At 45.1% G+C, this 15,622-nt stretch overlaps 1 protein-coding gene across 2 annotated transcripts in view; it reads right to left on the bottom strand.

Annotated features, from left to right (window-relative positions):
• Pc (pyruvate carboxylase) overlaps positions 1 to 15,622 on the bottom strand; it is a 91,790-nt gene that overhangs the window by 58,147 nt on the left and 18,021 nt on the right. The window lies entirely within an intron of this gene.

Below are 15,622 nucleotides of genomic sequence, written 5' to 3' on the forward strand. Positions count from 1 at the left end.
ACTTTTGGGGGGAGAAAAACAGATTAGAAAGCACTCAAATCTGTGTAACCATGGTCATAACCACAGTTTTACAGCAGTGCACTCTGAAAACCCATCAAGTTCAATGTGCAACTCATAGGTCCGGATGAGCTCTTTTCCCACACAACCCCCATGGCTGGTAAATAGAATGCTTGGTTCCCATTTTATCACACAGAAAGGTCAGAATATGTACCCAAGCACAGCACACTAATGCTGATTACATGAATCTGCCTCATTGCTTCATTAAGGCCAGTGTTAAATGAGGTGGAGGGTAAGGGTCTGGGATGTGCAGCCTGATTACTGAAAAAGTGTCAGTAGTTTTGCCTCCCCTAATTTTACATTACTAGTAAAAATAAAAGTAATGTGTCAGTATAGCTAGGAGAATTGCTCTGCCCTGAAGACTTCCTTGACCTGGGCTTGAGGGCTTACAAGGGAACCACTGAGTGAGGACAGTACTCCCTTCTGTCCTGAGGGTAGGAAACAAAGCAAACAGTCAGCTCTGCTGTGTAACTTATGAAGCTTAGTGAGCAGACATGATTCTTGGGCCAGGTGGGAGCTGACCTGCACCTGCAGGACGGGTGTTCAAGCACAAAGCTGGCTGAACAGCCCTGCTTCCTGACTGCCAAATCCAACTCACCCAGCCTTGTGTAACTTTTCTCTTCTTTTGACCGCCAGTCAAAACAGGTACCTCCAACTAGAGGGCCCGTGTGACAGTCGTGGCTACGGACAAAGGGCTGGAGGACAGAGGGAAGGTAAGCACAGCCCATCTCCTGCCTTTGCCCCCAGCTTGGTTCATCCACTACACCTCACCATACCCTCCCTGCAAATACTTCTCTCATCTAGACCCAACCAGGCACTTAATAGGGAAGATACTTTTTCTTGGCCCCATAATGGGCCCTTACCCAGCAGACACCACAGTTGACTCAAAGCCCATAATATTCAGTAGGCAGCATGAGTTCTGCTGGGAATGGATTTCTTATTTGAGATGAGATTGTAATACCAGCACCCGTAGCCACAGTGAAGCCACTTGGCTGGAGCTGAAGGAGGAAAACAAAGTGCCATTCAAGTCCCAGGGAGAAACAATAGGCCCTTATCCTCTTTCCTGGTCCAGGCCCAGAGCTGCAAGCAGAGCTAGAAGACACAATGAGCAGCCCCAGGCAGGGCACCCTAGATGTGTGGGGCCCCAGGCAAGAATTTTTTGTGTGATCTGTACATATGAAGAACTTAATATTACTATGCCAACACCATTCTGATAGCCCAGTAACTTAGGGTTCATGTAGAAATGTCACAACTGTCTCCTGGGAAAGGGCTTAGACACAGACCAGAAGAATAATCACATGGGACACTAGCTATTCCTACACAGGTGGACAACTCAGAGCATCCCAAAGGGCCAATGTGCCAAAAGGGCACAAGATGGGAACTGTGAGCATATGGACAAAGAAACCCCCAAAGTGTGCCCTGAGGTGCAGCCTGGGCCAGGAACCACTCTCAGGCCAATGGAGGTACTTCTAAAAACACAGTCAGCAATCATGAATTTGAAGGGATATGAGGGATGTCCTCAAAAATGGGTTAGGAATTCAAAGCCTAAGTACTTCCTGTTCCCACGCTAGAGTTATCCAGCCACCTGGGAATCACCAAACTTCAGTAAGTGCCTGGGCCTTCAATGCTCACTCCTACTGGGGAACAGGGTATTTTGATTGGAGTGTGCCATCTTACTGGGCCAGCCCCTCAGTGAGGCCCACAGGTGAGGTGCCAGGAAGAAAGCACATAGGAAGACTTCACTAAGAGGCTGGGATCAAGCAACATGAATTGAGAACAGATAACTCTCGGGCAGGTAACCACAGCTGAAGTGCTGAATTCAACTCTGCCACCCTTAGGGACACTACCCAGAGCTGGTTAAAGGAAATGCCCTGCAAGCCCCTGAACTGGGTCAGTGAAAAGAGGCTCACCATGTCACCAGACAGCACCAGCAATGGGCCTAGCAGGGCAACAGGAGGGGCTGCTCAGCCTCCTCTTCCACGATTCACAGGGAGGGATAACTCAGAGTTTGAAATGTGCCTAAGGTTCAGGTGTCCTGCCAAGTTGTGGGTCTGAAGCTGCCAGCTGCGGGAGGCAGATAGCTACGGAGAAGGGAGGCTCCCCAGAGGCCCCTAGGCTTGGGGTGTGCTCATGAGCCACTGTGCTTTTCCCCACAGTATGATCACAGCAGTGACTACACAGGCTCTGGCCTTCTGCTGGCTTCTCTGATGACAGGAGATAGCAGGGCCTTGCTTTCCCTACAGTATTCCCAGCCAGGGTCTGAAACTTACTCCTTCAGCTACTCAGCAGTGCCCAGAGCTAGGTCTACAGCACAGTGCTCCAGGCCAGGCAGCTACACAGAGACCAGGGTCTGGGATGATTCATCGCCACCCCACAAAGGGCTATGTTGGTGGCCTCTCCTCAGGGGAACTCTAGGGAAATGGGCCAGGGACCTCAGGGGGCAGGATGCCAGGTTCCAAGGTTCCCACTACACATCTCAAAGTCTCGTGCTAAAGGAGCAGAGAGGGTAACCAGGCAGCAGTCCCAGCTCTGACAAGCACGCACTGGTGGGAGATGCCTGGTTCCAGCCCAAGGCCCCACTTCGGTCTGTCTCTTCTCTTCTGTCCTGGTGCCAGCAACTGCTCCTATCTCTCCACCCTGTCTCGCCCTCCCCACCAGAGCTCTTCATAGCCTTTCTATCCTGCTCTTCTGCCCCCTTATCCCAGCAAACAAGTCCACCAACCTACATTTCTTTAGCCACTGGGTCTGCTGGAATACACACTATTGCTGGCAGGGTTTGGCAAAAAGAAATGACCTTTGCGCAGGGGCAGGTTCTCTTTGCTGGCTCTGTCAATTCCAACTGGGTAAATAGTTATGGAAAAAAACCTAAAGGGAGAATACTATGGTATCGCAGAAAATGCATGATGGACCTGACCCTTTGTGACTTCCAGTAAACCATTACAATGCAAAACACATAGTCCACTCAAGAAAGGATGTGGGAATGGTCTGCTTAGGAGAAGGATCTCTGCAAATCATCATAGGTTTCCAGAAATAGCCTTCTCCTTTTCCTACCTAAGGGAAAGGAACTTGAGGGTATGGGAACTAAGAAAAGAGGTTAAGTGTGGAATTCTGGAACTAAGCTCCAAGGGAAGACTGAGGCAGGCCAGGGCAGCCTGATTCTGGTTTCCAGTGAGTGAGAGTTGCTGTTTAATGTCACTGACTAGGCTCTGCCTCAACCTTCAGGACACCAACACTTAAATCAACACATATCCACTGGCCTGGTCGCTACAAGAGGGAAAGGTCTGCAAATCTGTTGGCACTCTCAACCCTGAAGGAGAGGTTTTTTTGGACTAAGGTGACCTGGGTTAAGAGGCACCTTTACCCAGTCTCAGGGTTCCTGGCAGCACCACTCCCTGCCCAGGGCAGGCTGCACAAAAGGCCCTCTACGGGCTGTCTGCTGTCCAAGACAGCCTAAGAGGACCTGTACTAGAGAAGGGAACAAAGTGGAAATGCTCAGCTCTCCCCTGGGTTAACAGTCTTCTTATCCAAGTTGAGCAGCCACAATCAATTATAAAATCTGTAGTCAAATATCCTAGTCCACGCTCCCACAGAAGCCTATATACCCTCTATGGTGTGACACAAACAATGAGTGGGATTTTCTTTTATCTGCCCAACAGTACTTAATAAAAGAAAGCTGCATCAGTGAGACACTCACCACCTCCATGTAACTCCTGTACAGGGGGGATGAACAAGCCTCCGTGGTTTCCCCCGAACTAACTCCACTATTAACATTCTACTTCTAACCATCTCTCTTGGGAACACTAGTGTGGAGATCAGACAGATAGAAGAATAAGCAGAAGAATAACAACAACAACAACAACAACAAAAAAAGCCAGGTGGTGGTAGTGCACACCTTTAATCCCAACACTCGGGAGGCAGAGCCAAGTGGATGTCTGTGAGTTCTCGGCCAACCTGGTTTATAGAGCAAGTTCCAAGACTGGCTCCATAACTACTCAGAAACCCTATCTTGAAAAGCCAAAAAAAAGAAAAAAAAAAGAACAAGTTTTCCAGGTATTTTTTCCTTAATTTTATTTTATGTATGAGTGATCTACATGTATACCCGCATGCAAGAAGAGGGCATCAGATCCTACTATAGATGGTTGTGAGCCACCAAGTGGGTGCTGAGAATTGAACTAACTCAGGACCTCTGGAAGAGTAGCCTGTGCTCTTAGCCTCAGGAGCCATCTTTCCAGCCCAAGTAAAGACTCTTGATGTCAAGCCTGACAACCAGAGTTTGATCTCCAGGATCAAATAGAGTAAAATTGTCCTCTTACTACACACACACACACACACACACACACACACACACAGGTTTAAGAAAAGATTACCCCTCTGGCAACGTTGAGGCAGTAGCCTCTACAGTCCTCCTCAAGTGGCCCTCAGCAACACTAAAACATCTGCATGGAGGAAGAGCTCTTCTACTCAGGAGCTTCTTGAATGGGTCAGCTCTGAGAAGCAGCGAGCTAAAGCCCAGTGAGGTTCCAATGCCCATATTATCAAGAGGCTGTCGGGGAAGTTCCCGGATAGATTCCCATGCCTAGTGCCACAAGCCCAGGTAGACTGACTCCTCATGCTCTGAGAAGTACTCTCAAAAGGAACAATGAAAGGGAAAATTTTGTCTGCAAATTCTCCTTCAGAGAGTACTCTGTAGGGCCCAGGTGGGGTCTGTGTCAACACTATACACTCTCTGAGATGTCTAGAGTGGGACAGTGCAGTGACAGGCCAGAAGAAGTGAATGAACCAATTTTAAGGATCTGTGCTAAGAAGAACAAGTAGGTTAACAGGGCAGGGGATGAAAGCATGAGGCATGAGCATGAAGGGCCTGATCCCAGGGCTCTCCTGTGTGACAGTGGACTCAAATGTAGGCCATAACTCTTTGGAATAGAGTTAGTCTATTACTCAAGATGAAGACCTGGGTTTATGAAAATCAGCCATCAGTGACAAGTGATACCAGCTTAGTAATAGCAGTTTGGAGCCTTGAGAATGTAGGTTACAACAATCCTGCACACACAAAAAATGCTTATTGAGTAAATATATGAATGACTGGTCTCAGAACAAGGCTGGTTGTGTCTAAAGTAATCAAATAGGCAGGCAGGCAAAAGGTGTATGTGAGGATGACTAGAACACACCATGCTTCTTGCTGGAATAGGGGAAGAGCAGAGTAAGGGCGGGGTGGAAGGGGAGAGCAAGGGCAATGGTATTCTCAGATCCCACAGACCCAGGGACTCCAAAGATATCTAAAGACAGTTCTACTCCCTATAAGAAGAGTATGTAACAGAGGGTTTGTCTTCTTTCTCCTGCCAAAGCCTCCTGCCTAATAGCTGAGAAGAAAGGAAAACCACAAACATAGACTCAGTTCTGGAAGATGGGACAATTACAGGGGGACAGGAGAATGGGCCAAAACCAGATGGACTAGCAGTCACTGGAAGCCTGTCCTTGGGAAGGGACAGCACACCAGATCTAAGCAGGAGCTTGCCTCAACCCTGATTCTTCAAGCTGTCCCTCTCTCTCCACACACTCTCCTCCAAGTAGCCCTCCTCCTCAGGATTCTCTCCTTAACAGAGTTGAGCCTAGATCCAAACTTAATTTGCTCAATATTCAGAATCACCAGTGTGCAGCACAGGAAGCATGGCTAAGGAGGAGATGCCTTTCTTGGCCCTTGACTGGGCTGCCAGCAGACTGTACCCATTTATACCCTCTTTCCTGTGCATGTGAGGAAAACAACCCACTTTCACTGAGCAGCTAGGAGTGTGCAAAGAGCCTTAGAAGAAACTTGGCCACTAGCTAAAAAACTCCTTTGTATTTTTTCAAACCCTTGGGAAAGATTGTCTATGTTAAAGTCCTTAAGAAGAGCATTCTAAAGCTGGTGCATGCATATACCTACAATCCCAGCACTCAGGAAGTGATGTAAATATATAGCTGCACAAGACCCCGTCTCAAACAAACAAAAAGCTGCATTCTAGAGAGGAAGTTAAAAACGGATGAAAAGCAAGGCACCTCGGCAAAACCCTGCTCCTAGACTCTAGGCACCATGTGTAGGGAAGGGAAAGAAGGGCCTCATTGGCTTTGAAAAGCACACAAGCACAGAAACAACAGAGAAACAGCTGCCATTCAGAGACTGGCACAAAGTCAAGCATTCAGGGGTGGGAATGCTTTGTTTGGTCACCATTTGTGGGCAGGATGGTAGAGGGATGGCTTGGTTGCTGGCACAGTGTTAGAGATTCTAGGTCTGGACTCTGCCACATCCTGAACAAGAAGCTTTCCCCTTGAAGGGTCATTTTCCTCCAACATGGTTGTAAGAAAGCAGAGGGTGGTGGTGGCAGGGCTTAGGTCCTCCCCCATGTGTCCAGGCTGAGAGAGCATCCCTCCATGTGTAATGGGCTCCCAGAGTCAATTTGTATGTCAGGAATAAATACTGATCTACTCTCCAAGGTCCCATAGATTGTCGAGGCCTCCTCTCTAACACCCAGGTTGGGGGTGGGGGTTCTGGATCAGTCCCATGCTGGCCTCTCAGTCATCAGTCTGGGGTCCATGTGTTCCCCCTTGTTTAGGTCAGCTGCCTCTGTGGGTTTCACCAGCCAGGTCTTGATTTCTTTGCTCGCCACTTCTCTTTGCAACTGGGTTCCTCTTTACACCAACAGAACAGTGTCTAATATAGAAGTTGGTACCAGGGGGCTGGAGAGATAGCTCAGTGGAAAAGAACACTGACTGTTCTTCCAGAGGACCCAGGTTCAATTCCCAGTACCCACATGGCAGGTCACAACTGTCTGTAATTTCAAGATCTGATACCCTCACACAGACATACATGCAGGCAAAACTGTAATGCTCATAAAATAAATGAAGAAGAAGAAGAAGGAGGAGGAGGAGGAGGAGGAGGAGGAGGAGGAGGAGGAGAAATTGGTACCAGAAACTGGAGTTGTGATGACTAAGGAAAACTCCATTTTGTGTTAGGCACCCAATCTAAATTCCTATAAGATAAGCTCCCACTAACTCCAACTCCTTGCCTCCCTCCCTTAAATTCTAAAACTCCTATGAGTTAATTAACCAATTTCTCTGGCTTTTGTAAACCCACTTATCACTGTGTACCAGGAAATGAGACAGCAACTTTATTGCTATACACAGGGGGAGTTTCTCACAGCTGAGAGGACTAGAAGCAGTTGCTCACTCAGCTACACACTCCACACAAATGAGATAATTATGGTATTCACCTTTAAAAACCCTTCCTCTAGCCTCTTTCTTGAACACACCTTGTTTGGCTTCAAGGATGTTGGTCTGCTAGCAGTAATTAATAAATTAATTGTAATAGGAATCAAATCTGTGGTCTTTTCCCAGTGGATCTGAACTCCATAACAGGGTATTGTTCTGACAGCTCTGATCATGCTGTTGGAGAAATATGGAAGACTTTGGGACTTTGGACTAGGAAAGTGATTGGATGATTTAAATAGGGCTTAATGGGACATCATAGTAGGAACATAAAAGAGTGCTGAGGATGAACTGTGGGGGCCTAGCTCAAGAAATTTCAGAGAGGAAAAATATTAATAAGTGGCCTAGAGGCAATTCTTATGATATTTTGGCAAAGGATGTAGCTGCTGTTTGCCCTTGTCCTAAAGATCTACCTTGGATTTAATAGCATTTTTAGAGGAGATTTCAAGACAGCCTAGAATTGACTTTGTCATATGGTTATTAGTAATCACTCTTATACCAATATATAATGAAAAGGAGCAAACAGGACAAAGAGAAATATAAAATGTACAATTTGAGGAGAAAAGAAGTCCAGAAAGTGTAATGGAGCTAAGTCCATGCTCAGGCAAGACTCCACCCAGCTAAGCTTCCAACTTGTGAAAAGAAATTAAGGAAAAGCTTAAGGAGTGAAGGAAACCATCGACAACAGAGAGCTGATGCAATTGAAGGAAGAGGCCAAGTTCCTGTTTCATGCTTCTGGCTGTGGAGTCAAGGAATATACAAAAAAGGGGTTGTTAGCCTGGCAATGTTGACACATGCCTTTAATCCCAGCACTTGGGAGACAGGCAGATTTCTGAGTTTGAGGCCAGCCTGGTCTACAGAGTGAGTTCCAGGACAGCCAGGGCTACACAGAGACACCCTGTCTTTAAAAAAAATGAGGATGGGGTGGGGGTGCTGTGGAATTTCCCTTCACATCTAAAAAAGCCACTGAGGTCAGACATATGTCAAGGGTACCCCTTCATGGAGGCCTAGAGAGATAATTGGGTGAAACTGTGAAGATGAACCCTGGGTTGTGTTGGAGACTCAAAGATGTTAGAGATGTCAGAGTCATGAGATACCCACCAAAGAGAGCTGCAGACAACTGTGGAACCAGACTAAGAGAAAAAAAGTGTGTTTCAGTCAACATAGCAGGAAGGAGTTGGACTTCTAAAGAAGGCTTTGACATCAGACATGGAAACGACACCCTGCTATCTTCAGTCTTGCTTTGGTTCAGTATTTCCTCACTGTGCTTCTTTTCCTCACTTTTGGAATGGTAATGTATATTCTGTGCCATTTATATTGGAAGTATGTGGTCCGCTTTTTTATTTTAATTTCCAAGGGTTACAGAGCTTGCCATGAGTCTCAGAGACTGATAGACTATGGGGACTTTTGAAGAAGAACTGAATACATTTTTGCATTGTGATATGGCTACAAGCCTATGGAGGCCAAAAAATGGTGGTTTGAATAAGAAAGACACACCCCCTCACCCTACACCCCCAGCCCCATAGGCTCAGATATTTGAATGTTTGGTCATTAGGTAATGCTACTACTTGAGAGGGATTAGGAGGTGTAGCCCTATTGGAGTAGGTGTGGCCTTGTTACAGAAGTGTGTCACATGGGATGGGCTTTGAGGTTTCAAAAAGCCCACACTAAGCCCAAAGTCGTCTTCTCTCTCTCTCTCTCTCTCTCTCTCTCTCTCTCTCTCTCTCTCTCTCTCTCTCTCTCTCTCTCTCTCTCTCCCTGTGAATCAGGATATAGTTCTCAGCTGCTGCTCCAGTGCAATTCATGCCACCATGTTCCCACCATTATGATAATGAAATAGTCCTCTGAAACTGTAAGCAAGTCCACAATTAAATGTTTTCTTTTATAAATGTTGCCTTGGTTATGGTGTCTCTTCACAGCAAAAGAATAGTGACTAAGACAATCACCATCACCCAAAGACCATCATGAAGAATTCTCTCCACCTGGGCTTTCCCTCTGGCTCAGATAAAATACATTCAAACTTGCTATTAGCTACAAAGGGGATTCAGATAATGAAGATCATTCCTGAACAATAACTCCAAAAAGAAAAGTCAGTAGCGTTTGCTTTACAAGGAAACAGCACCCACCATTGCAACAATGCATGTCTTAACCAGATGTACATTGAGCACCACAGCAAAGGGAAGAGTCATAGAATTCCATTACTGCCTTCCCCACAAGAGATATGCAATAGCTGAGTTCTTTAAATTAGTCAAGGAAACACAGACAGGTTTGGATAACAGAAAACCTTGAGCTAAAAATGATAAGAAAAAAGTTAGAAATCAGGATACTGATTTGGTGAGTCAAACATCACTCTATTTCTCCTCATTATTTGCAAACTGTGGAACTGTTTAGAAACCTCTGAAGGATAAAGGCCTGTTCAGAGAGGCTAGAACTGAACATCTGTGCCAGACACTGCCTTTGTGATAAAAAAAAAGCGAGCTGTTTTCCATCTAAGAAAATATATACACAGCTTACATATGTAAAATAGACAACTTGCAGCAAAAAGCACATCACTTAAAAAATATTACCTGTTGTGAGAACAATAGGTAATTATTACTAGTCTGAAATGTGTCCACACTAATGAATAGAAAATAGCAAACATAGATAACTCATAAGTATTTATAGAGTGCTTCTTAAGTGCTTGGCACAATGGAGGAAAAAATTTTAAAGCTATACTGCTGGATGTGGTAGTGCACACCTTTAATCCCAGCACTTGGAAGGCAGAAGCAGGTCTCTGTTAGTTCCAGGCTAGCCTGGTCTACAGAGCAAGTTCCAGGAGAGTCAAGGCAACACAGAGAAAGCCTATCTAGAAAAGCCAAAAACAAAAAAAATATAAACAAAAACAAAAAACCATTTGGCACATATCCTCTAAGTGCATTTACTCTAGTTACAAGAACACACATGACCTACAGATGGGCTCACAAAGACAAGTGTATTGGGAGGTGATTACACTTTGAGTTTGCTAGTTCTGTTGAGTGCTTTAAGTTACGTCTTCACCACTGAAACTGTAAGTACACAACTGAGAAGGTTTTAATAGATTTACAACACTGTGCAACCATCACCAATATCTGCCTCAGAACATTTTCATTTCACAAAAAGAAACCAGACATCCTGTTTTCTGTTCCTCCAAACCCTGGATTCATTACTCTGGCTCTCTGTCCATCCTAGTATTACAGAGAAATGTCATCCAACATGTGGCCTTTTATGCCTGGCCTCTATGACAGAAGTGCAGTGTTCTCAAGCTTCACTCAGGATGCAGCAAGCATCAGTTCTTACAGCTGAATAATAATCCACTCATCAGGGGATGAACCTCCAGGGTGATTTTCCATTTGGGGGCTATTATGAATAATAATACCATGAATACTCACATGTATATTACATTTTAAATATCTATTGTTTTAGTGCTAGAGCATTGAATTCAGAGTCTCCTTCATGCTAAGTGTGTTTTCCTCTAAGTTACTACAACTCTAGTGGGAACCTCAATGAAGAAAATGTCTCCATCAGACTGGCTTGTACACGTAGCTCTCAGCTGCTGCTCCAATGCCATTTGTGCCACCACACTCTTCTGATCTCCACAGGCATTGTGACTTTCACTCAAACAGACACAATTTTTTTGGCTTGGTTTTTTTGTTTTGTTGTTGTTGTTGTTGTTGTTTTAAGACAGAGTCTCACTATGTAACTATGGCTGTAACTCACTAAGTATACTTGGCCTACATCACAGAGATCCACCTGCCTCTGTCTTCTGAATGCTGGAATTAAAGAAATGAACCTGTTACTCGGCGTTATAATTTTCTTTAATGCTATCAGTTTATAATGCAGCAATGTTCCGGTTTAACTTGAATGACAAGCTGATATCAAAACTAGCTCAGGGCAGGGGATAGATCCTTTGAAAAGCTAGGGAGACCTGGGGCTTACCTCCCTTTCAGGGCATTCCCTGGGAAGACAGGGTAAGCCAAAGAACAGGGGCCTAGCAAGGGAAACAGAGACCACACAGGTAGGACAAGGGGAAGCTGATGAGTGCTTGCACTGGGCAGAGCAGCATAACAGACAGAACATGCTAGAAAGGGGATGGTTGCAACTGCTGAACTTAGAAGGCAGTTTATACAAAGGTAGTAGTAAATATTTTTAAATTTCAACTGAGAATATAGCTCAGTGCTAGCCTGCTAGCCTAATGTTTGTACAGAAGGCACCACACAGAAAAAAATAAATGAAAATAAAAGGTCCACAGGGAAAAGGGAAAGGGGAAAAGGCCCATAAGAAAAGAATACAATGGAAAAGCAGCAGGCATTCTGGAAGATAGCTGTGTCACTGTTTTAGAGTGATCATCAGTATGGTAGGACTCTACACAGGAACACTGACTGAGAAGTAATATTTAGAGCCTAAGAACAAATCATCGGAGGTTGCGTTGCCTCCTTCCCCAGGAAAAACATGGGAAGTGAAAGCTGTCCCTCATTCTGGTGTGTCTAATGGGCAGGCCTTTGAGTCTCCCTGGGCTGAGGCAGCTGTGGCCTGGTCCACCTGCATGGAGCCACAGCGACCCTAACCAAGTCACAGGCAGGCACTTCTCAAGGCCGAGGGCACCACTAAAAGATGGCATAGGGAGGTGTGTAGAAAACAACAGGAAGCCTTTCTGGTAGCGGATGTAAGTACAATGTAAATTGTTCTTAGAAAACAAGAACGAAGCCAGAATGAAAGTAACAATGACCAGAGTAACAATGGGTGTCACCCAGGAATTCTACCCAGGACTGCAAAAAATATGGGAATTTCAAAATCCAAAAGGCTAAATTAGCAAAATAGTTGTTTAAAAAAGTCACTATAAGCCGGGCATTGGTGGCACACGCCTTTAATCCCAGCTCACAGCTGTCTGTAACACCAGTTCCAGGGGATCTGATTGCTGTCACACAGACATACATGCAGCCAAAACACTGATGCACATAAAATAAGAATAAATAAATCATTTTAAAATGTTTTTAAAAATCTTTTTAAAAAGTGCTTTCTTCCTGCCTTTAATCCCAGCACTCGGGAGGCAGAGGCAGGCGGATCTCTCGAGGCCAGCCTGCTCTACAGAGTTAGTTCCAAGACAGTCTCCAAAACAATACAGAGAAACCCTGTCTCGAAAAAACAAACAAACAAACAAAAAAGTCACTATAACTGTGCAACAAAGGACAAGAAGGATCAAGGTTTGATATGGGGTAATATCTCATTAAACCAAATCCCTCAGACACTTCCTAATCATTGCCTGTGTAGTAGCCTGTTTGCTAAGTAATCTGCCCATGCTAGCCAAAGCTAGAGTTGATTGAGCCCCAAAGCCAGGCCAGAGGAACATAAGCCAAGTGGAACAACCAAAAAACTTTAAAACCTGAGGAATGGATGGACTCCAAAGACTCCAGTTCTCATTATAATTCAGAAATCTAGGACATGTGAGAATCAGACTTCCGGGCCCAAACATTGCAGTTCTACAATTCTGGATGGAAACTGGGCAAGTTGCCTCTACCATGTCCCTGTGATGGGGCTGCCTCACCATTCAGCTCTGAACTGGAGACTCCTGGGAAGGAAGCCAGAGCTGTAAGACACAGAGCCCATGGGCAAGAAGTTTCCCAGAAGGGTAGATAAATGACTGTCTATCCTTCTTGCTGAAAAAAACCTACATAAACTATTTGTATTAAGGAAGAGGGGCACATACCACATACACATACTTTTTTGTTTATTTATTTGTTTGTTTCAAGACAGGGTTTCTCTGTGAAACAATCCTGGCTGTCCTGGAACTCTCTCTGTAGATCAGCTGGCCTTAAACTCAAGAGATCTCTCTGCCTCTACCTCCCTAGTGCTGGGATTAAAGGTGTGCGCCACCACCGCTCAACTACACATACTTCTTAAAAGTATAAGCAAGTCAGCAAGGAAATCAGGACCACTCAGGAGGAAACCTAAGAGGAGAGAGAAACCCAGAAGCAGGTAACTGCTGTTAACTTTTATCCTGAGGCCTTTGCAGAACCAGGGAAACCTGAGATTTCTTTTTTTTTTTTTCCCGAAGCCTCAAAAGGCGCAGGGTACAACCCCAGTGCCCAGCCAAGATGGGAAACCTAAGAAAAGTTTACCCCAAGTTCAGCTGGGATTTCCAAAAGATAGACCCAAAAGATAGACCTCAGGGTGAGAGCCAGCCAGAAATAAACCTCATCTATTCCCTTCCCCCAAGAACTATCTTCAGAGAAACCAACTGTGATCCCATCACATAGTGAAACAGAAAATAACTCACCCTAATAATCTGAGATTACAAGGTGACTCTCACATGGATCTGAAATCCAAATCCCACACCCAAGAGACCACAAAATGTTCAGTGCTGTGCACTACTGGTGGCAAGAAGAGTTCACACAACCTTTACCAGGTGGGGCCAGCCAGTCCTCTCATTTATATCCTGGAGCAACACTTGCTCACACAAATTAGAAGCCCTGGACAAGAATTTCACAGAAGTACCATTTCTAGGAGAAAAGAAGGTAAAAGCCAAAGGACTCCTCAGCAAGACCAAGGAAAATGCACTGGGGTATAGTGGGAAAGCCTACAACAGTGGCACATATGTGTATAGTGCCCTTGGAGGCCAGAAGAGCACATGATATCCCCTAGAACTGTCTTTAGATGGTTGTTAGCTATCATGTGGGTGGTGGGAAGCAAACTGGGGTTCTCTGCAAGAACAGTCAGTGATTTTTAAGCTCTGGCCACCTTTCCAGCTGCCATGTTTCTATTTTAAACAGACAGATGTCTCTAAAAGACTGGAGAAGATCATTTCAGCCAGAGTGACCCTACAGGGAGAACTGAATAACTCCCTAAGGAAAACAAAAAGAAGCTTTGATATATCCAGATGTTTATTCCAGATCTAAGTATTACTCAGCCAAAAACCAGAGGCATTTTAAAAGTTAAATACTGTTTGGACCACCAGTTGGTAACCTGTTACTAGGCAGGGTGTCATTGAAACACTAGCCTTGGTGGCCCTGGCTTCTTGGTCTCACCAGTTTTAGAGTGGAGGCAACTCCACCATCTCATGTGACTACCCAGAAAGAAAAACTCTACTCCATCCAAGCACAGGGTCCCTCAGATACTTCTTGCATGGACTCTACAAGTGATGGAGTTCCTGGGCCCTGCTGGGTGGGCTGATCTGGGAAAAATCTCTTCCAGAGGGGCAGTAGCCAAAATGTTCTTTGGGATCCATGAGTCTGAAGAATGGCCTCATTTGCCCTTTACCCCAGAAATGCCCTTAATCTGAGAAGCAAGTCAGCCAGAGAGAGCTGTCAAACAGGCCAGATGCAGGTGACACGGCTTAGTTTATGACTTTCACCTCAAAATGACAGTTGATGCCCCACCTGTCATTTCAGCTGACAAACCTTCTTCCAGTGTCCCAGCACAGGAACCATGAAATCAAGAATAAAAGAATAACAGGAAAGAGAATGTTATTAAAAAGGAGGCTAACAAGATGGCTCAGTGGGAAAAGAGACTTCCCACCAAGCCTAAAATCTAAGTTTGATCCCTGGATCCTACTTGGTAGAAGAGAACCAACTCCTACAAAATGACCTCCACATACATGTAAACACACACACATAGACACATATGAACACAAATAATAAATGAAGCTTAGAAACATTAAATCAATAAAAAAATAGTACTGGGGCTTGCTTGTTTATTTGTTTTTAAGAGAGAGGGTTTCTCTGTGTAGCCTTAGCTGTCTAGGAACTCGATCTATAGACCAAGCCTTGAATTTAGAGATTCATCTGCCTCTGCCTCCCAAGTGCTAGGATTAAAAACCTGCATCACCACACCTGACCCAATAAAAGATTTTTTAAAGGGTTGGAAATGTATCTTGGTGGCAGAGCACTTTTCTAACAAGCTCAAGGTGCTAGTTTGAACCACATTCAAGTTAAAATAGTTAGGCCTGTTGTGGTGGTACATGTCTTTATTCCCAGCACTCAGGAGGCAGTTTCAGGAAAGGGGATCTCTGTGAATTCGAGGCCAGCCTGATCTACACAATGAGTTCCAGGACAATCAGGACTATGTAGAAAGACCCAGTCTCAAATAAAGAAGTAGATAGGCAAGCAAGTAAATAAACAAGTGGGGGAGCCCTCTAGAGAGCTGGGGATGTAGCTCAGTGGCAGAGTGCCAAAAAGCTTCCCAAACCTCATGTACCCCAGGGTGGTCCTCAGCTCAAGCATCTCAGGGGCTTCTTACTGTTCTAAGTTGCAACACAGCTGAGGCCCACACAATGGCTTTCCAGCCCTGGCACCTGCTACCCCACAGCAGC

The sequence above is a fragment of the Mesocricetus auratus genome, unplaced genomic scaffold, assembly GCF_017639785.1.
Source record: "Mesocricetus auratus isolate SY011 unplaced genomic scaffold, BCM_Maur_2.0 Super-Scaffold_4256, whole genome shotgun sequence".
NCBI lineage: Eukaryota > Metazoa > Chordata > Mammalia > Rodentia > Cricetidae > Mesocricetus > Mesocricetus auratus.